Here is a 23,904-nt window from a genome sequence, read left to right as displayed (position 1 = left end):
CCTTGGACGACCTCAACTCCAGTGTTCCGGTGGAGTATAAAGATCGGGAGGTGAATCCAAAGACACATCTCTTGGGATCAAAATTTTGTCACTCAGGCTAAGCCTCAAGGAACTTTATACCCTTGAGAAGTGAAAGAGGAGAAGTGGGTTACCGCTCCTCTCGGCTATGTGACATATTTTTGGTTTCATCTACGGAGTTGGGCCTCACGTACCTTGCGTATATCGAGGACTCCCTAGCTAAACCAAATTTCATCCTTGTAGAAAGCTTCCTAGGATGTTGGTGTGTTTGACATGCTTGCTGAAAACTTTTGTCTGCTTGTTTGTTTATAGCTTTTGAATGAATGTTTGCCAATTTTGGTCAAAATCCCAGAAAAGTAGAAATCTCCTAGCTCAAGGCATACTTAGCATAGTCACTGCCTTATCATAAAATTATCCAAGCTCCCCCGCTGCAATCGAATCTATCTAGTTCTTTGCCTTAGAACAATCCAAAATCTAAAGTCCATCCAAATCATCCCCCTAGCCAGCTAGCAACCCAATCCAAAATCACCCAAGCCTTTAAAGAGTTGTTGTCACTTTGCCAAAATTTTCTATCCAATCAATCTATCCTACCAATCAACCAATCTCACCAAGGTTATCCCTCTGACAGAGCATTGTCTAGGGTAATCTAGCTTTGTCACTTGCATCCCTCATCACCTTGAGCTAAAGGTTGGGATCCACAAGTGGTCAATCTCGTGTCATGCCCATAGGATCATTAGTCTATTCTTAGGTTGGCACAATCTCCACCAATCCAGCGCATAGGAAAGCAAAACTCTCACTTTTTGACAGCATGCCCTTGAAGTCTTCCATCCACAGGAAAGCCAAAAATCTCCAGCCAATCCTCCTTAGGTCTGTCATGCAGCTTTGACTCTCCCTAGGAAATCTTTCATCAGCCAATCCAAAATCTGTGGTTAATCCAAATCCAACCATGAGCTTTCGTGTTCATCCATATGCAAGACCCCATCCCCATCAAACTCACCGTCAAAGCATGAAGTACCAATCCTATCATGATGTGTTTGGTCGCATTGTCCTTGCTCCCGCCACCTCCTATTCCATTGATGATGAAAATCTTGTTGACTATGACGGGTATATTGAAAGCCTTAGAAACATTCCCCCAAGCATCCCCCAAAATCCAAGAATTATTCCAAACTATCTAGTCATCCCATCTGATATCCCAGCTTCCCCTCCATCACCCCATCAACCAAGCTTCCAATCTTCCACCCCCATCACACTAGCTATTCCTGTCAATCCACCTCCACCCTCGACACACGAGTCTCCAAGGAATCTCCTAGAGGAAATACAAGAAAAGTTGCCTCCAACAGTCGATAAGCCATGTCATCTAATCCAACCATGTGAAGTAGTCAGTGATGAAGCTTCCCCATCTATAATATCACCTCCATCTCCCATAGCTATCATCCCCATACCATCCATCAAATTGCTTAAAATCCTTCCACTTCCTGCAAGCATCAAAATCCCACCACCTATCAAATCCCTCCAAATCCTATCCACATCATCTCCAAGCATTTCCCAAATCTCTCGTAATGACCCTTATGCATCCATCTTCTACTCACCCATCTCCACTACTGAATCTCCCATCTATCCATCCGCTGCCTTTGAAGAATCCATCCCTTCACCTCCTATCGCACCATCCACTCCAAACCAATCCTATCAAGATCCTGCCCAAAATCATGTTGACATCCCCCAAAGCATAAATGAAGATATCATCGTACCATGTCTTCCATCCATAGTGCAGTCACCATCTCCTCCATCTGCAAAACCTCAAGCCATATCTCCTCCACTACAAGATATCTTGTCATCCCACTAGCTACATCAAGATCCTATCCTTCCATCTCCCCTGCTCCATGCTTCCATCTTACCACCTATCCAAGCTATTCCACCATCTATAATCTACCCTCTTGGTTCACTTACATTCATCCATGGTGGCCCTCTCTCAGTAGAAGAATTAAGAACAGTATCTCCCCATTGCAATACACCTAATAAATCACTTCTACCATTTTCTACAAGCAAAAAGTTTCCTCAGCTTGTTCAAATGCTCAATCGATGGCATTATCAAGGTCAAGGTTTAGGACCACAAGAGCAAGGAATCAAAGAGCCTATTATTGCACAAAAAAATCTAGGATTTCATGGTCTTGGATATGTATCCAAAGGCTCACCATCTAAAGGTGTTGGTACACCACACCCCCAAACCAAGCCTATCTCCAAGCCCACCATGCCAGCCTCCCATCACTCCTTAAAGAAATCTTATGTCATTCCCCCTCCACCATCTTTGCAACCCAAAACAACCTACCATATCCCCCCTTCATCCACTAAATCCATTTTGGGTCCCTATGTCCCAAAATCTACCATCCTCCATCCTCCTATTAGCCATCATAAAAATCCTATTCCATCCATTCCTATGCAAGATCAACAAAGGCACATATCAAGGCACATCATCCATCATCATCCCCCTACATGCTCTTTCATATCCTCTCCATCTCACAAAGCTTCTCCTAACCATCTTCCCAAAGCTTACCACAACAATGTGAATGCCAACTTCAAAATGCATAAAGCTAAAAATCCACATCCTAGACAATCATATGTCTATTCTAAAAGACATACTCCAAAAAGGAAAAATCCAATCAAAGAATGCAAAACAATGCAAAAGCCTATGAAAAGAAAATCCAAAACCATGTGGATCCCCAAGAAAAAAGTTGAAACCCAATGCATAATGGCATCCACCATTTCTAATCCCCCATCTAGTGACTCATGTTCCCCATCTCCTAACTCCATCTTGGGTGCCTATATCCCCAAGCACGCTTCCACAAATCCTCCATCACGCTCGCATCTACCATCTATCCCCCATATGCTCTTTTCACACCCGCTCCAACATGTGCCAATGTTGCTCTTGCAAGCATCCCCATCTCATGCTCCTTTCCAGCATTTTCATCCCTCCATCTCCTACCATCAATCCCATCTAATCCGATCTATTGCATAAATCACACATCCGGTGTACCAACAGCTAGCAACAAAATTGAACATTCCAACAGCTAGTGAAAAATCCCAAAAAAGAAAAAATAGCTGAAGAAAGCCAAACTCATTCCAGCTAAGTCCAAAGTCAAAAAGTCAAAAAAAATAATAAAGAAAAATAAAGCGTCCACTGGTGAAAACTTGGCAATTCAAGCGCCTTGGACAAGTACCATGATGAAAACTTGGCAAACAAGCATCATGCGTAATCTCGCCATCCCTAGCTTAGCCTATCACCCTCATGCTTTTGGTCATCTCTTGACATCCAACTCCATCTTCCAATCTATCCTCCTATCCTCCACCCTCCATCTTCCATCTCACACCATCCACTTATCTCCTTGCAGCTTCAACCAACCATCCCAGCTATCATCCATCTCCCTAGCCCCTTCAGCTTTTTCCATCCTAGCTTCAATCCTATCACATCCATCATAAGACCTCCTTCCGCATGTTATCTTCTAATTGGGGGCACTATATTCCTTGGAGATCTTATCTTGTCCATCCTCCCTTGTCATTGGTATCTAGCTCTAGGCTATCCTCATTCAAACCCAATGTCATCTCTTTATATCCATCATAATCCTAGCTATCTACCATCCTATCCAACCATCTCATCCTGCTCCTCTAGCTATCCTTGGTCACAAAATCTCTCATCATCATTGGATGCATCCTACCAAATCCATATCTTTCGCTATCACCCCACCCTTAGCTTTCACATCTTGCACAACATCGAACCATCCCGCTATCCTATCATCCTGAGCTTTTGTCTGCTTGTAACTCTCTTGGTCAGCTTCAGCTTGTAAATATCTTGGTCTGTCAACTTGTACATCCTCTTTAGCTTAGTACCATTGTATCTATCCAGCTTTTGTGTCAGTTCCCCCTTGATCAGCATCTTGCACACATCGCACAAATCTTGGTTAGCTATTCCAATGCATCCTTTAGCTAGATTTCCTATCACCAAAGTGCTATCCTTCTTAGTTCAGCTTGCCAGACGCATCACCCATCTAGATCCACCAGCTTAGGTGCTCTCTGATAGGTCCTTACAGGATATAGCTTTCCTCATGTCTGATCTTGGTCCGTTAGTACCTCGTCCTACCCATCTCGTTGGCAAACGGTTCTCTTTTGGATTTTCGCTTTCTTTTGATTTGGATTCTTCCCTGTTGGGTCTTGAAATATCTTTTCCAAGCAATCTCCTTGTTCCCTCCTCAAGGTTGCCATGATATTCCATATCATGGTATACTGTGAATGGGGCAATCAGAGCGTAAGGTTTGGATCATGTCTTTTGCTTGTTTTCTTTTTTGCTTGTGGGTTACCTAGTGTCGTTTCCACACTGCTTCCTCTGAGATTCATGTGTGATATCGGGGCAATCCTTGCATGTTTGTTTTGAGTCAGTTCGTCAGTCCTCTGGACAGTTGGTGAAAAGGCCTTGATGTTCTTGGTAACCTTGGAAATTAACCAACAGTCCTATAGCAAATCTAGTGCTCAACTACATGGTGGTACTTCTCTTTGAAGTATCCCCCCACTCAAAAAGCTTCAATGGTTTTCCTTCATCTCCATTATCCCCCATCCATATCCAACATCCATCTCTCCTACCCCAGCTTATGCATCAATATCTCTTTGAATCACTCCTCACCTTTAGCTTTAGGGATCCACAATCCTAGTCTTAGGGATCCACTAATCCAAATCAATCCACCAAGCCTCATCTTTTGAGATCCACAATCCTAGTCCTAGGGATCTCCGAAACCCATCTTTCGCCAATCTGACTCTTTGAAATCCTGTTGCATCAGCTTTTTAATCCCCTCATCCATCTCCCCATCCTAGATTCCTTTGATAGCGCTCCGCTCCTTCATCCTCTGCAATCCCTGAGATCTTAGGCTTGCTTCCTCTTGTGCCTCTAATTCTCCCTTTATCATTCTCCCATGGTGAGAGTTTGAGCTAATTCAACCCCTTCTCTTTGCCAATCTGAGTTTCCTTGCTCATCCGAGATTCTTGTACTTTTCAAGAAGCCATCGAGCCTCGCTTTCTCTCCCCGTCATCTTCTTGAGGGGGCATCTCACAGTCCATTCTCTCCTCTTCTGCTCTAGCCTTGGGCATCTTATTTTCTTATCTTTGATGCCATGCCACTTGCGGCATCACATCAAAGAGGGGCAAAATGTAGACACCTAAAAAACCTTTAGAAAATAAAGTATTTTTATTTTCTAAAAAATTCCTGATGGCATCATCATTTATTAATTAATTAATTAATTAATTTTTATGCCATTAAATCCCTTTATCTTAATTAAAAATATTTAATTAAGAAATTCCTCCCAAAAATGTTTAAATCTTATTTAAACATTATTTCCTTATTTATTAATTATTTAATTAATAAATTGACCAAAAATCCTAAAATAAATAAAAAAATTATTTTTTGCCCAAAACTTGGCCAATCTTCTTGAGACCAATAACCTCTTCCAAAATCTTCTAAACCTTCTTTAATTTCGATTAAAGGCTAATCCCATCATTTCCTACCCCTAATCCCAACTCAAAATATTTAATCAAGATTAAATATTAATCCTCATGTTTATTAAAAATATTTTAATAAATATCTCCTCAACCCAAACCCTTGAAATAAATAAAAATTTATTTATGTCATAAAATCTTATCCTAGGAAGTTCTAGACTCTTCTAGAAAGTCTTCATCCTCATCCAAAGCCTAGACTCTTCTAGAAGATGTCTTTAACCCTAATCCTAATCCCCTCCTAACCTTGTCACATTCCCTAAACATGGGTTAAGACTTGCTAACTCAAGCCAAAGTTAACAAATATCTCCTCCTGCACCCACCCTCATTAATTGTAATCCACTTGCCATCCACTTGCCTAGTCCTAAGCCATCTCTAACCCTTCCTCTAATCATTTTTACAACCCTAAGCAAGCTTAAAACCCCCCTAAACCCTCAAATTCGAATTTCATGGTATCTCTCACAAATATCTTCAACCAAAAAACTTTATAAAGCCCACAAATTCATAAATGTTCTTACAAAGCACTTATGAAGGGCCTTTATGAAGATTTTATCTCTTGAGCCTCCTTTGTTGACTCATCCTTGCCCTTTCCTCCATCCTCTCACCCTGTGACATGTGTCACTCCCTGATTGGTTGTAAGGAAGCACAATCCATGTGCTCTCCTCTCATGCAATCTAAGCCCTCCATGAGCTTTTTCCCATCCTTGCATCCTAGCCCTTGATCCCTCAAGCCCTTTGCCTATTTAAGGAATCCTCTCCCAAGCCATTTTAACACAATCCATGAAGTAAAGTCATAATGCCATTTTGAGAAGCCATTTTACATCAAAACCATACACTCACACCCAAATTCCAACTCCATTGGAAGCCATTTTTGAAGCATAAGCTTGAGCATACATCCTATCTATTTAGACAAAGCTACTCAACAAGAGAGCTTCTCATTGAGAGAGCCCATTAATGGCTCATATTCTCAATTGAGAGCTCATCTTAGTCTATCTTGAAGTTTATGAATTTTGTTTAGTTTGTGGAAGCTTTTATTTAAATTTGGTTTCTATTAGCATACTAACATTGCTCATATACGCTCCTAAGAGGAGAAGGATAATAAGGGAAGAGGAATCTCAAGATGAGGGTTACTCACCTTCCCAAACCTCTATGAGAATTGAGGAGGAGCACCTCATTGATGAGTAGATTGAAAAAATTGGATCAAAAGGGGGAGTTTTTGTTACCCAAGTAGAGATTGATGAAGGGAACTCCTAAGAGCCTTCTATTGCAAGTTTTGAGTTGACTGTAGCAGATTACAGGGGAAGGGAATTGGATCCTATTTTGGAACAAGCTAGTCAGCAATTTTTGTCTGATGATAGTTTTGTAAAGTCTAGGGCTTTCCATCAGTTTTCTTAGAGGGAAAACATGCATAATTTTGAGGAAAGATGTGAGAATATGAAAATAGAGCATCCAAAAATGAATGAAGCCTCCATTCAAAATTGAATAAAGGAACAAATGATTCAAGAGTTCCAAAATATAACCCTTGAAGAAGGGAGACAGATGGTAAAGGCTGTAAATATTTTATTATTGCCCATTAGGACATTGTTAATGCTTTGATTTTCAATTTTGTGTCAAATAATTTGGGATTGCAAGATCCAAATAAAAAAGAATTCTTGGGAACTGCATTTAGTAATGACCAAGCTGCTCTTGTCATGTGGTCATTGAGAAGAGGATCCAGGGCTGCTCCATCATAGTCTGATGATTCAAGACTAACAAGGAGTATCATTGCGACGAGAGTTGTCGATACCTCACATGTCCAAGAAGCTCACATGAATGTAGATTACTCTCAATTTTCCTTGGCTACTACAGAGAGGGAGGAAAAGGAAATGATTGAGCTGCAAAGCAAGTATGAGGTAGTTGTGGATGCCTACAATAAAGAGGTAAAGAGGAGAATTGAGCTTGAGAATAAGCTAATGGGGAGGTCCACAAGACCAAGAATAACATACCCTCACCCCCCAGTTGAACCTTTTAAATCCACTCCCTTCTAGAGGTACTAGATACACCCTAAAGGCCAGAATATTATACTGCTGAGGACTTTGAAGAAGAAAAGAATAAACTATGGGCCTTGCATGTAGAATTGAATGTGAAATATGAAGAAAGATTAAGAAAGGCTCTTACATATTTGGGGGATAAAATTGAATGGCCACTAGTTTATGATCAGTTGGCTAGGGTGATCAATATTTGGGATGAAATGAAAGAAAGTGATGAGGCTTTGAAGCTTATTGTAAATAAGTGGGTAAGAAGGAGGAAAGAGGTGACATTTTTGTGTTATTTTGTTATAAAAGTTTCTTGTGATCAAATCGAGAAAATTTTTGATAATGTTTTTGATCTTACTGACTTTGACAATAAGAGAATTCATTTGAAAAGAATAATAGTTGGCTACTTAGATAAGTACAAGAGCCAAAAGTTTAGTTTGATTCCTTGTGCCCTAGATAAGAAAAATAATTTGAAAAGCAAAGATGAATGGGCTAAGGAGTTTGATGATTTATTTTATTTAAGAATGAATCAAGTTATCAATGAAATAGGGCATGCATGGTGGGCCACAACAACTGAATAAATAGTGAAAGCCCAAATATTCTTTGATTCTTTGAAACATAATTTTGTTACCATTGATAATGAGGCTAAGTATGTGCTCAAGGGGCAGAGTGATATTTTGCAATTCAATTGGCTAGATGACACACTGTTTGACAAGTGGATGGCAGAAATAGCTCCTAGTGAACAGTTTGAGGAAATAGAAACTAACAGTGATGAGTTGCAGGGTGATGAGATCCAAATCATTGACACCATCACTACACAAGGCCAACAGGGAGAAGAAGACAAGAATGATCAGTCACTTTCAGTTGCAGACCTAGGCCCATAGGACACTGATACAACCAAAGAAGAGGGAAAAGTAGAAGTTATTCCCACCATGCAGGATAAAGATGGTGAAAGCCCACGGGTGGAGACTAACTTGCAATCATCAGAAAAAAATTCAAAGTTAGTTAGCTTGGGAGTTGCATACAAAGAGGGATCATAATGGTTACCAAATCAACAATAATAGAGAATGTAACAGAAGCGGACCCACTAAAAGGAATGTTTGATCTAGGCATCTTCTATTATCCATATTTTTGTCATTTTGTGATAGGTGTATGTAATTATCTCCTGAAAAGGACACCTATCAATTTCTCTTAGCCTGTAGCTTGTTGCATGTCACATTATATAAGTGAGATTCCAGGGCTAGAGAAGGGTTCAATTTTCTAATGCTTAAATCTGGGATCTGTTCTTTATATTTTGCCATTTTGGTAATGGCTATTATAGAGAATGAATAGAGGAGAGGAGTCAATTAGCCTCTAGCCTTCCTAAAGTTCCTTGGATTCTTGATGGGCCAGAGATGTGGAATTTGTTAACCTATAAACTTCCTAAAGTTCCTTGGATTCTTGATGGGCCAGAGATGTGGAATTTGTTAACGTATAGACTTCCTAAAGTTCCTTGGATTCTGGTGAGGACATCAATATGATAGGAAAATAAAGATACATCTTGTTGTAATAGAATACACTTACTTTTTAGACTAAAATGAAAAGGTTCCTTAGCTTGTCTGACCCTCTTGAACATAATGAAAAAGGGTCCTTAGTTTGAGCTTCACTTGGCTTCAAGAATACTATAATATTCTCTACTTAACAAGGCCAACCATGTGAAGGTGGAAGCTCATCTGGCCTCACCCCCCTCCCCCTAACATCAATCTAAATTACCCATTATCATCTAATTACATACTTCATTCATTCATTCATCCATTTATGAACTATAACATTCAATCAATACAATCACATAACATTCATTAATATGAAATAAAATTCATTAATAAACAATACTAATCAAGACTTTTTTAACACATAACAATATTCATTAACATAAAATAAAAATCTATATTAATACGCATCATTCATACATAATTACTTAAAACAAAGTTCTTTCATTATCCAACAAGGTTTATCAAAGAGGGTTTTTAAAACATCATTTTTTTGTTTTTGTTTTTTTGAGCTCTCTTAAGAAAAGTTCTCATAGGAGTATCCATATCTACATCATTCTTCTCCTCTTCTAGAACATGTAATCTCAAATTACAATGGCTCCTTCTCTTTGGAGGAGTAGGAGGCTGCTACACTAAAGGGGGCTCTGTTGCAAGAACAAGTGAATGGGATAAATTGGCATACTCTTTTTCTTTTTCTAACTGTTACAAGTTTGTAATTAAGTACAAATACAACATAACATGCATTTTTCTTACCTGATAATGCCACATCGTGTACATTAACATTTTGATCTGCCACCGCGTTAACATGTTGAACACTTGGAACATGGTTCACTCCTTTAGCATGATGTTCAACATGCTCTGAAATATTTTAAAAAAGGATACACGTCAAATTGCAATTGAAGATGTTAAATTGTATTCATAATTGCATAATTAATTTCCAATAGCAAATTAATACCTCCACCACTATAATGCACATCATGGCCTTCGTCATGAGCAGGTTCTGTGGTAGGATATGAGGTTGCAGTAAAATGTTATGAACATTGTTATGTAGTCAATTTACGTTTAAAACTAATACCAAAAAAGAATATTGTCAACTATTCAATTTCATTTACTTTTCATCTGACCAATTTACCTGTGAGATATCATTTGGTGCACTAGATTCTTGGGCAAGGCTTACATATTCTTTGCATAGGCGTGCAACCACAACTTTATAGCCTTCCTTCAAGGCAATTTTTCTATCTTCATCTATGACCTCCAAATTGAATTCTGTGCCCTGTATTTTTTTCTTGATAATGTTAGTTTTTCATGTATGGTTTCATTAAAAAAAACTATTTGCAACATTATATTAAAAAATAAATAAAATTTCATTGCTCTACTTACAATTCGAGACTGGAGATTCATATAGCCACCAGAGCTAAGTTTTTGTTGGCCAACCTTTTCTACTGTCACTTTTGTAGCCACAGATGTGTCTTGCAATCTATGTACAATTTCAAACATCTTAGATTATATATTTACAAATATCAATAATTAGTGCATGATTACAATGGAATCAATACTATAATGACATACCTCTTTTTCCCCTGTGCTGCTTCATTATCTCTATCTTCACATAGCATTTTCTCCTTTGCATCTTCTATTATTTCATTCCACTCCATCGGTGGAATCATAGGAGGATGGTCATACTTTTGGTTATCCTTAAGAGCCCTTATATATTGATCCCTCATAGTATTTATATGCTTTGCTGCTCTTTTCAGAAGTAGGCCAGTGTCAAAAATGTTTTTCCCAAATTTCTCCTCAAAAGATGCAATCAACTAATTTTTAAATTCTACAGCATGTACATTCCACCTTTTTAAAAACAAATAGATTGTTAGATCAATAACTTTAATATATTACAATAAATGGAAGAAAAGAAAATTATGCAGCAATGATATGAAACTACGTACCTTTTACGTATGGTGGGTCCAAATAGTCTCAATGTCATATGAAAAAGATGTTCAAAGAAAGCATTATTACCTACAAAAAAATAAAGGATTTATCAGTCCAAAATGAGTAATGTAAAAGTAAACTAAATTTACACTTTAAATAATAACAATTTTAAAGCACCTGAAAGCTTTTGTTCTTTTAATGGAAACATAGTTTTCTTATTCAACAATAATGTCCCTTCATACGAACCAGTACTAATCACACGAATTGCTTCGAAAAATGGATCAACTTCAGTAGTACTGCTCTCTGTTGGTCTACATCCCTGCCTATTTCCATGTCTCTCTATGTGTGGGTATATATGTATGTATGTATGTATGTATGTATGTATGTATGCGTGGTGTGTGTATGCATGTGTTTGTGTGTATGCAAGCTTTTGTAGACATCATTTAAGCACTGATATGCTACTTCATTATTCATCAACTTTTAGAAATAAATTACAAATAGTACATTAAAAAATATAGCAAAACAAGGTTTTACCAGTTCTAGTGGGCATAGATGAGGATGTTTGCATGGTCTTTGTTGCTGACAATGCACCAGACAATACTGGACCACCAATCGAAGGAGGAGTCCGCACTTCATCATGAGCTGAGGAATAGAATATTGTTAGAAAAGACATTTGCAATGGATAAAGATCAAATGGGATACTAGTGAGAAACATCCACAAAAAAAAGGTAAGTGTTATAATGTTGATCAAAACAAAAAAAAGTGTTACTTACACGAAGGTTGTGCGTAACAACCCTCACCATGTTCACCATGTGATGTCACAATTGTCACATATGTCTATACAAGAACATATAAAATTAGAGATCATGATCTATAAGATATTATAAAATATTAATATCTATTGAACTTCTAGTACTGCTTTAGTCAAATTACTGCTTACCTTCAAAGATTGGATTCTACCATCCAATTCTATTCTCAGTGCCTCTTTCTCCTCACTTTTGTCACCCTCAATGATAATGTTAACAAGTTCATCAGTGTATCTTTGCTTAATTTGCTAGGTGATGAATACAAGGTCAGTACTAAGGGCAATGTCATGTAGATATGATTCCCATATTTCATATCGCATTTGATCAGTGATCATTCTAGCTTTTTCCTATCATTTGTGACATCAAATATTGGTATAATTTCATCAAAATAACTCCAAAGCCATAAAGAAAAGAACATAATAATACAACATTTGTTACTATATTAACATTAAAATTTACAATAATTAATGTTTACCTCTATTGAAGGTGTCTGAGATGGTGCATCCATATCACCCTGTGAAAAAAATTAGTAAGTCTTAGAAATCAGTAGTGAAATTAAAGTAATAGACTTACCAAAAAAAATATTAATAATAAAGTAGATTGTAAATGTAAATTATTTGTCTTAAGTTAAAAATTTAGTGTAACTAATGTTTATATCTAAAAAAATATTTGACATGTTCTACTTAATGTTTATATGTGCACATATGGTTTGGAAAGAAAAATTTGGTCATACAAGACCCCATCATAGTTGACATTGATCCTACCTGGACATTTCATTGATCATCATGATCTTTATCCATGTCATCATCATCATCATCATCATCATCATCATCACCATCATCATACTTGTCACTTTGATCATCATTGTCACCACCACCATCTTCATCACCATCATCATCATCTTGATCACTATCATCATCATGACCATCGTCGCCATGATCATCACCATCTTCATCACCATGATCATGATCGTCATCAACATCATCATCATCATTATCACCATTATTGTTAGCATGACCAAAATCATCACTATCTTCTTCTTCTTCATCACTAGGTAACTATCGTTGCTAATAATCATTTACTTCCTCTTGCGCTTCTTCAATATCTTGTTCTTTGATCACATTATACTTTACCGGCCTTCCTCTTGGGTCATGTCTAACAAAAAATGACCAACCTAGTTTGTGTGGAACACCAAAGTAAAACACTTTCTTACATTAGCTTGGAAGAACATAGGGCTCATCTTCGACTGGCTTAAATGACCTTGTATTAATCATAGTAAATCCACTATCGTGTTCAATAAGAGTCCTATCAAGATCATTTCGATTTAGTCATAACTTGAACCATTTGACGAAAAATAGAACTATTTTGAATAAATTAAAGTCACACTCAAGTATATCATCCAAAATACCATAGTATCAATTTTCAAATTGTTGAGGATGTATATCAGTTCTAGATGAAATATTGGTGACCGCAAAGATAACACTTATCCCAGAATCACACATTTTCTTGATTTCATCTAACTTTTTTGTGCAAAATTTATAGCCATGGTAGTACATAGCTTTGTGGTGTTTGACCTACAATTATTCAAACATGTCAAGAATCTTCTCATTGATCTATGAGTTGATATTAAACTTATGTCTCATGATTAGTAATCTTATGTGTACCTTTGTATCTCTTAAGCCATATATTAGATCAAGTACTATTGGTGTAACATTGGGATCTCGATTACGATGAGCTTCTTTAACCAATGATGCAACACCATTGTAGTGCCTCTCCCATTTGACTTCTGTAAGTCATCCTGATGGATGCAACCTTGTTGATCTTTTGTTGTGATGGGTCATGATTGTGACCCTAAGTGGTCTACACCGTCGAGGTGTTTGGATTTATGTTTTTGTATCAGTTGTTTATGTTTATGCTTTGACTGATTTATGAGATTATGATTTGAGTTATGGTTCACTAAGGTTTGTGCCAGTGGTTACTAGGATTGATGTGGTATCATGAGGTTGTTCCGTGATTACCCTAAGATGTGTGCAAAGATTGCACTGTGTACTATTACCATACTACACTGGACTAGGTTCCTGTAGCAATGGTTAGTCATATTTATGATTTTGGTTGCTTATGTATTTTAAGTGCCTTTTTAATGTTGTTTAAACAATCATTATTAAATTCTTAAGTAATTAGAATGGATTGTTCATGTTGGATTATTCAGTTATGTGCTACGACATTTACCTTGCTATATTTTGATCTGAGAGATATCTGTTACTTATGTGATGATTTACATTTGAGACGACCCAAGGGTCAGATGTTATACCTTGATTTCAGTATCATAGATATTAGACTACTATGTTGTTCAGTTAATCATATTGCATGATGATGCCATTTTGAGATGATAGTGTGTTTTATGATGATATCTGGTTATCTAGTATTTGGACATACCTCTGATTATGTTAGGTGATGGATTTAATGCTATAGTTATTTACTTCATTCTTGCATTGTTATGCTTTATGCGAACATGAGTGATGTAAATAGATTATTTTAATATAATTAAATAAATGGTTAAATTAGGTGATTTAATGAATTTATTGCTTTAGCTATGTTATTATATGCAATTGCACTTGATCATGTTGTTTAGTGTGCAAGATTTATATCCCTGGCAGTGGCACATGGAGTTAGTGATTTAGCCTTTCATATTTTACCAATGTCATCTTGGTATGGTCGACGTATTCTTAATTAAATGTTTAATTTATTAAATCCGAACTCATTTACATTATGTGATTAGACCAATAAGTGTGTCTGTGCATTTAGAGGTTTGCATTGTCACGAAAGTTATTTAGAAATTTATGTGTTTTTTGGTTTTTGGGCTTTTTAATTGATTTATTTTAATTTCTGGCAACTTTTCCATAGATGAATTCCTATTTATAAGAATAGCCTATTTTCATTTAGGTCGATTCGAGTTTCAATTAGGTTGGCTGGTTATTTGCCCTAATCGATTATTCACTCGAAAAGTGAATAAGTATCCAAAAAGGAATTTAATTGCTCACTTCTCACTTTTGAATTAGAAAGTTGGAGAGTAAAACCCAAAATCCTCTTCATGAGGATTTACTATTCTGTTCATTGTGGGAGCTACGGGCATGGGATCGTCGCGAGGTTGAGCTTGTTGGATCTAGCTCGGGGAAACCTTGGATTGCGGCAATTTTTGACCACTTTTGTGGGTGTTTTATTTTCTAGTTCAGATTTTTGTTTTGCCCTTTTGGCTGTGTGGTAGGGCTTTCCTGTTTTATTGTTTTTGCTCCATTTTTGCTTCTATTTTTTGTAGCCATTTGTTTGGAGACTGATAACTAGTGTTCCCCTTTGTTTTTGGATGTTAGTTCTACCCATTTGGGCGTGTATGAACATTTCCCTATTTTTCGGGATGAGGGTTTGGGTTTTTGGGCTGTTATGCTAGCCTTTTTTGCATATGGTGTTTGATTCCTTTTATTTTTGGATTTTTTGGGTTTTTGAACCCAAAGGTCAAATGGGTTTTAATTTCAAAGTTTTCTAAAATTTGGAGTTTTTACCTCGTTTTGTGTGTCACCCTATTTTCTTTAGTTTTCTTGGCACAATGTGGGTCGTGGACTTGGATGATCTATTTGGACATCAATTAGACCACTATTGCACTTTTTGTTGCATTGGGATGCATGTTGCATCTGTACTCCCAATGTTGTGTTCGGTTGAGTGATTTTTTACCTGGTGTTATTGTTTCTTTTAGACCTTTTCTATTGTTTCATGAGTGCTAGGATTCACGTAGAATCCATACTCTTGGATTGAGGCCGATTGAGTGAGTTCATGATGTTTGGTCTTGTTGCATCATTGGGATTCATGTAGAATCCATACTCTCATATTGCGGCCGATTGAGTGATTTTATGGCGTATGGTTTTATTGGCTTTGAGATTCATGTAGAATCCATCCTCTTGAGTTGCTTTCGGTTGGGTGTTTTTTTTTGCATTGTATTCTCATCCTATCCTTGTGTTGTGATCTTCATGATGGTGATGTGCCACACATGAGTACGTGCACGTGCATTTGTTAGGTGACTTGCAAGGCCCTATCTTCCATGGTACTTCTAGAAGTTATGATCATTGGGGTTGGGATGGGAGTATGCATGCCCACGAGCACTTGTCGTAGGATGAGCATGGGTAGGGTAGGGTAGCATATGGAGGGGGCTTCTATCTTGCATCCCGGTGATCATGGCGCCATGGGTTGGTAGAGAGAGCTTTATATAAGTGATAACTAAATAAAATGTGTGATTGGTAATAAAAACTTAAGATAATAAAAATGTGGGGTGCTAGAGCCTTTCTGTTGAGGGATGTTGAATCTGTGCAAGTTTGAGCTTGGGCTTTTGGATGCCAAGTGACTCTCCATGATGTTATTCCCTACTTAGTAGCTTATTGAGTGTTTGACCAGAACCTGTACTCCTTGCATTATCTTAGGTTCTTGGTTGCAACCATCATACTATCTGGCATGAGTGTTAGCCATGGATGTTGTTTTGTGTGTTTTGTGGTTGGATATTTATCTCCATCAGCACGACGGGTCTAAACCTATGGGTTCCACATGGTTGGGAGGCATAGCTACCGTCACCACTACTAGGGACCGGTGTATAGAGACGATCTCTTATCCTAGTGCGACCGTTGTTGGATGTTTTCACTTGATGCTTCGGGTTTTGGAGTATGCTTTCTTGTGATTTATGATTTCATTAGAATGCTTGGATATCGTGTTTAGATGATGTTAGTTTATTTGATGCATTCCCATATTATGATGTTTAGCATATGCCTAGATGATGTGAATTGCGGTATTAGTTTATCTATTGCTTATTGGTTTAGCATGTTATATTTCCTTATTACGATGTTCAACATGTAATAGGTGATGTTATCTACTTGTAGGATTATCTCATGCTTTACTACTAGCATGTTATATTTTCTTATGCTTATATTATAGCATGTTTAGTAGTGATGTCCCTATTATGAAAATATCGATGATCGAATTGGTGGCTTAGGATGTTATGCGTGGGAGATGGTTAGGACCCACAAGGGTCTTATGATGCTATTGACATTTGGGAGGAACCGCGTACTTAATTTGGTTGTTTTTTTATTGTGATATTATCTCTGTTTATTGTGATGTTGCTTATGTTCACTGTGATGTTTCATTCTGTTAATTCCTTTGATGTTTGTTTAGATGGTTAGATTCCAACTTTTTGTCTTTCAGTTTTTATCTTGTGTTCTTGCCTCAAATTGTGGTTTCGGTACTCCTCGGTGTGGAGGTTCTATCTTTGTTTGGCTTAATGTTCTTATTTTGAAGTCTTCTTATCTTTTCTTAGGTGACCATGTGTTAGCATGGTGCGATGCAATAAAGTGTCACACGCCCATTTGAACTTTGTCTTGTACACCCTAATGTGTTGCACACCTCTTGGAGTTTTTTCGTGCAATACTTCATAGTATTGCACTCCCTTAGAAGAAATATCGTACGATACACTTCCAGTATCGCACGCCCTTTGGAGAAGTATCACCCAACCCCTGATTGTGTCACCCTCCTTCTGGAGAAATGTTGCACGACACTGGTAAAGTATTGCACAATGCTGATAAAGTGTCTCACAATTTTTATAAAACCTGCACAAGTGAGCAGCGGGCACTTTTCAGTTCTATTCAAACTTTTCAAGGATGGTTCGGGGTACCCTCTTAGGTGTTCTTCAATTCCTTAGTGGCACATTTTGTATTTTGATTGTGTCTTTTTCGTAGTTCATTCTTGGGGGTTTAAAATATATCATTTAAGTAATTCCTTATACTTAAGATATATTTTAATAAATGCGACAAATCTTTTGAGATAGGTTTCAGACCTCTCAGAGATAAGATAAAGATTCTAGAAAATTTTAGGGCTTTAAAAATCCAGACTTAGCCGATTTTTAGGGCTTCAAAATTTTAGGCTTAGCCAAATTTTAGGGTTATGCATTCTACCCCAGCTTGGTGTTTTGTTGATGAGTGGTCATTTCTTGAGCCCTCATCTTGTGCATTGTCGTTGTTGGCTTGTTTGTGTGTGTTAGTTTGGTAGTGGTATTTGGAGATTTGTTGGTTGTCAGGATTGTGGTGAAGTCTTCTGTTGTGATCGCTGTATGATGTTGTCATGTGCATTCATACTTGTAAAAATAAATAAAAAATTCTTGGCTTGTATTTCATCCTTGTTTCCAAAGATCTCTAGGCAGGGCATTACAACCATCCCATGTTAATGAGCGACCATTTTCTTGAGACTGTTCAATCCATACTGTCATCCAATCAAGATTGTTTGCAATATACAAGTGTAGTGCATCCCACTCATGACTAACTATAAAGAAGACAATTACACTAGTTAGAAACAACTTATATATATATATATATATATATATATATATATATATATATATATATATATATATATATATATATATATATATATATATATATATATATATATATATATATATATATATATATATATATATATATATATATATATATATTGATTATGGATAAGAATTATTAAATTAGAAAAAAAAAACTTATAATTAGCTCTCACCCTCCTCAATCTACCTTTCTCAGTCAGGTACTCCCCTTTGAATTTGTCATTATAGTTGGGATCCCAAATGCGATCTACATGGATATCTGCTGCAAACTTTGGAAGATATTCACTAATATACACCATGGTTTGGTATATCATATATCCCTCTATCATAGAACCCTCAGGATGTGTTCTTTGTCAAACCAAGCCCTTCATAAATTTCAAGTGCCTCTCAACCATCCACATTGATCTAGCTTGTACAGGTCCACACAATTCAATCTCCTCAACTTGATGTATGAGGTAGTGTTCTTGAGCATTGAAAAACGTTGAAGGTAAACACTTTTGCATTTCGTACATAAGCTATGAAATTTTTCTCTTCCAATATTTTATATCTTTTATATCAATTTCTTTAGATGATAACCACCTAAAAGAGATTCAACACGCAAAAACACATAAAGGAGATTTCAAATAAAATTATACAATAGATTTTAGATAAAAAGCTACAACATTAAGAAAAAACACTTCTAACCTCATGTATTTTCCAAGATCATATATAACTTGTTTAATATTGTTGTCAAATTGTTGTGGAAGGGATACAGGTAGGACGAACTGCAATCATTAAAAAATGATCATTTCAATATATTATTAAATAATGCAATTGGTACTGCATTCAATCTTACAAATATATTGTAAATAGAGAACATGACTTACCTTAAGGAAGGTATGCCAATCATGTGTTTTCAACCCTAGCCCAAAATCACCTTTTTTTGATGGTAGAGTGCTTATATTTGCAGCAAATCGTGTTGGAAATTTTTCTTTTTTAATGATGTCTCCATTCAATAGTAATGTGTAAGCACTATAATAGACCAAAAATATGTGATCTTAACAATATAACATACCGCAAAAATGAGTTAGCCCAGGGGCATCATGTATTGTCCATACAAGCATTGCATGGAATTGAAATTGTTGATGTCCTATCAGTCTAGAGATGTCATACATAGTGATGTCATTCCATAACTTCAACAACTCGTCAATTAGGGGCTCAATATAAACATTCATATCTTTAACTTGGTATTTACCTAGCAATTGAATGAACATAAACATTACATAATTATTATAACCATTTTCATGGACTATTTATAAATTAATTTAGATAACTATAAAATAAAAAAAATACCTGGCACAATCATTGACAACATTACGTGCTCCCTCTTTATGGACATCCAAGGAGGAATGTTATTGTTAATAACAAAAATAGGCCACACTAAGTAAATAGATCTCATATCTCCATATGGATTGACACCGTCTACTGCCAATGAAAGGTTCAGATTACGAGGTTCTTCTTTAAAATGTGACCATGTTTCTTCTATCTCTTTAAATGTAGAACCATCAACAGACATTCATATAATGTCATCCTAACTTCTATTGCATGCATGGTAATCCATAAATTGTGCCAAGCTAGTGCACCTGAATAACTGTTGAATACGTGGAATAATGGGAATGTACCGAAGAACCTTGTGAGGCACTCTTTTTGTTATTTGATCTGACCGATATCTACTAACATGAAAACCATGGAATTTTGTTGCAAATTCATGTTGTTTATGATATAGAATGTGATCATTGGGACATGCATGTATTGTTTGATACTTCATTCCAATCTGATCCATAATGTTAAATAATTCTCAGTACAAATGAGGCAAAATGTTTGATAGTGGTAACAAAAACTCACTAATCAACTTACAACAACAAATATGCATTGTTAATATAATGAATAGTAATTGTATGCTAACGCTGAAGATGAAAAAAATGACATACCTTAGCATACGTGACATTGCTACATTGGATATATCATTCATAACCTTTAAGTTCACCAACAACACTATAGTCGAGAGTAGAGTTGTTTGGGAGCCTTTGTATAAGGGCTTGTTTGTCTTCTCAAGTAAAAGTATATCAAAACCATCTTCATCATCATTATCAGATTCGCTAGTACCATCATTATTAGCCTCTTCATCACCTGCCCCAATACCATCTTCTTCAATCGTGTCCTCTAGCACATTATCATCTTCTTCCATGGGATTGCTATCCTTAGCTTGGATATTCACACCTCCATGTTCCTCCAGTAGGAAATCCACATTCAAAAATGGACGAAAATCATGGCCCCCGTCAACATGACCATATTGCCTACAATGGCTCTGGGTTGTTGTGATTAGAATTCTTCAATTCTTTAAGCCCTTACACTTTTTTCAAGGACAATAACATTTATTAGGTTTTCTTCGAAACTAAGCCCACAATGCAGCCATTGTCTCATTATTTTGTTCTGGGTTCATATTGTTAGGCATGGTCTTTCTTCATAGGAAAATATACCTGCAAATAAATTGGACATGTTGTAGTTAATGTTTATATTTGCACATATGGAAATTGTTGATTAATGTTTTCAAATGTAACTAAAATGATCTTATAATTTCTAGAAGGCCTAGATGTTCGCAAAATGCAAATTTATAGACAATGTATCTTAGTTATTTACAAAATGCCTCAAAGAGATGTCACAAGGTGAAAGTTACTTAGGTGCTAACAACAACATGCCATGACTAATCTTGATAGTAATGACTAATGTGATTAATGCATCAACTAATGAAGATGAATAAAAGACTGAAACATATTAATGCAATCTTCAATCAAGAACATGTGAGCTCAAAAGATGGGTAAATCTCAAAAACTCATGAGCCTAAGATCATTACAATTTCAGCCATGAAATAATTGCAATTGAAATTTGTGGAAAAATAGGCCTAAGTGGGTTGGCCTAAGGGTCAAAAGAAGAAATCAGATTTCACTTAATTAGAAATCAATTAGCTTATGCAAGTTTGGCCTCATGGTGGTTGTACAATTTTAAAAAACTTAATCCTTAGACTATTTGGGCCTAACAACAAGGGACATGAATTTAGGACTCAAACGTCTATAAAGGTTGGTTGTTGAAATTCTTTGGAACATCCAAAACAATTCCATAAGCATATAAGAAGAGCAGATTGGCAAGTTCCACCTTGGAGGATGATTTTGGAAAAGAAATTAGAGATCAAGATATCTAAACTCAAATGGATTTAGTGTTTAACTTAGAGTTTATAAAGGAATATTATATTTGGAGGGTGCAAATGCTTGTAGATCTAAGTTTAGAAATGCAACATTTTGTTACAAGCAACAAGGTAAGTGTTGATAAATATTTTGTGGGAATCATAGGTTTGGAGGTTCCATATGAAGGAGGATTACATTTTATGACAAGGAAGGTCATGTTAGGGCTATATGAAGGTGTTGGATCTATTGGAAGGATCAAGAAATGTTTGGAAAGGTGAGTTTGGTAAAACCCTTGGTTTAGGCACCTAAGAAGGAGGGTTTGTTGGTTGGGTGTGTAAAACTTGATGGAATCTCCTATGAATTTGAAAATCCTTTGTTTTGGATGACAACACAATTCTGTTTGAGGTCAGATGGTTTGTGAGATGAGATATGTTAGTGGTTACTTTGTAACAGAAGGGCTAAAAGAGGGTTAATTGTGGGGCAGCAGTGTTGGTTTAGGCATTTGGTCCAAGGGAGTAGCATAAGCATTTGAAGTATGTTGTGTAGAATCCAAAATAGTATCTAGATATGGTCTTAGTTTTTTGAGAGTTTTGGGAAAAGTGAGAGAAAAGTGTGAAAAACTGATTAGGCAAGGCTAATTGGGAAATAGGCCTAGTGAAGGGCTTGTAGTGGGTTTTTGGTATCAAATAATAACATGAGCATTTGGTAACCTTTTAAATAGGTTAGTTGAAGTTATTTGAGATGTGTGAAGGTGAAAGAAACACCTAGTTGAAGTGAAGTCAAGATTGGAGCCTATTGAGGCATTATGGGCATTCGATGGTTGTTGAACAAGATTGCTTGGTGAATCCATTTGAGGGACATGGGATGATTTCTAAGATGTAGAGCCTATGGTGGCACAAGAGAATGGTATGTGCACTCTGATAAGGTTTGGAGTTGATTGGATCAAGGAGAGTTATCCTATGAAGAAGCTTGATTGTGTTATGAGAACACTAGGAAACTCCCTCTTATTGTGAATAACTGAAAGTTCACCCAGGTCTCTGCATCAATGTCGAGAGCTAAAGGTGGAACGATTTCAAGGTAGGAAAGCAAGCTCCAATAATTCCTCTTTAGAATTGTAGCCAGAGTCCTAAGCATTCCAATCCAAAAGATTGTGTATCAATAAGATTTAACACAAAATAATCCTAAGAACATTAAGTTAAGCTGAAACATATAAGAAAATGAATGAGAGAAATTTTGTTACCTGTTACCTAAAAATAAAACTAGTTGAGGAGGCAAGGTGATTCAGGGGAATCATATGCTCATCATAGGTACCTTGAGGGTCTAGGTCATCATAGAGGACATGGATAATCTCATGGTATCAATTGGTCCATTTTGCAACCAATCATGGCCTTTGAAAGCATAAAGAGTCATAATATTGTATAATGTCTTGAAAGACTTTCATATTAAAAAGTTGTAATTGGACATGGAATAGGATATAAAGGTTGTCTAAGGTAGAGGAGTCATGTGATAGGGTCTTTTATGATGTCATAATAATCTCAAGTCCTTAAATAAGTTAAAACATTCAATAAGTCCCTTAAAAACATAGTTTATTGCTTTAGAAAATTCAAATCTTGAATGTAACGACTAGATGGGCATTTTGGAGGGAAAATCATAGTTTAAATTTTATGAAGGAATAGGAAGTGAAAGGAGTTGGAGTCAATTAAAGGGTTTGATAACTATCTTCTGAAACTATAAATTTATGATTGTATGAACTATCTCAAAAAAAATTGAATAAAAGTGCTTGGGTTTAACAACAGGTTGAAGGATTTTAGAGTGTCTTGCACATCTTTTGAATTGGAATGCATTGTGTTATATTCTAAAAAATTTCTTGATGTCTTAAACCAAGATTTGAATCCAAATTTGTAAGTCATTTGTTCAAATTCATAGATTTCTGGCTGTAGTAGGCAGTTTGTTAACAATTTTGAAGTTTTTTTCAAACAATCAAGGTCATTCCATGAAATGTTGTTTGATGCTTCATGGAATGGTAGGTTTCTAACTTGTATGAATGCTTCTAACTCTGTTATGAATCACTAACTTAAGTATTTGGTGGCCACCATACACAAAAAAGGGTGAAAATAAGGGTTATTTGGAGGGGACAATCATATGAAGAGAGATTTTCCTTAAGGAAGGTAGGGTTTGAGAGTTGATTCATGGTTATGGTGATAAAACATAGATATCCACAGTTTGAATTAGTCCACGAAACCTTGGTACGTGGGAGATTGGTGATACCCTAGAAATAAGGGTTTTGAATAGATGAATTGGGGCTTTTGGGGTTAGGAAACCCATAGAGTGCAATTGAGTGTGGATTTTTCTAATTAAAGACATTTTAGAAACATATGAAAGTTTTGAAGTCCATACATTGAGTACTTCTATAAGTTGCTTTGTAAATGCACTATTGCTTGATTGTTGAAAT

Source organism: Cupressus sempervirens, chromosome 3 (assembly GCF_028749045.1).
Source record: "Cupressus sempervirens isolate cs-2001-9-10 chromosome 3, ASM2874904v1, whole genome shotgun sequence".
Classification (NCBI taxonomy): domain Eukaryota; kingdom Viridiplantae; phylum Streptophyta; class Pinopsida; order Cupressales; family Cupressaceae; genus Cupressus; species Cupressus sempervirens.
Note: the sequence above shows the minus strand (reverse complement) of the source record.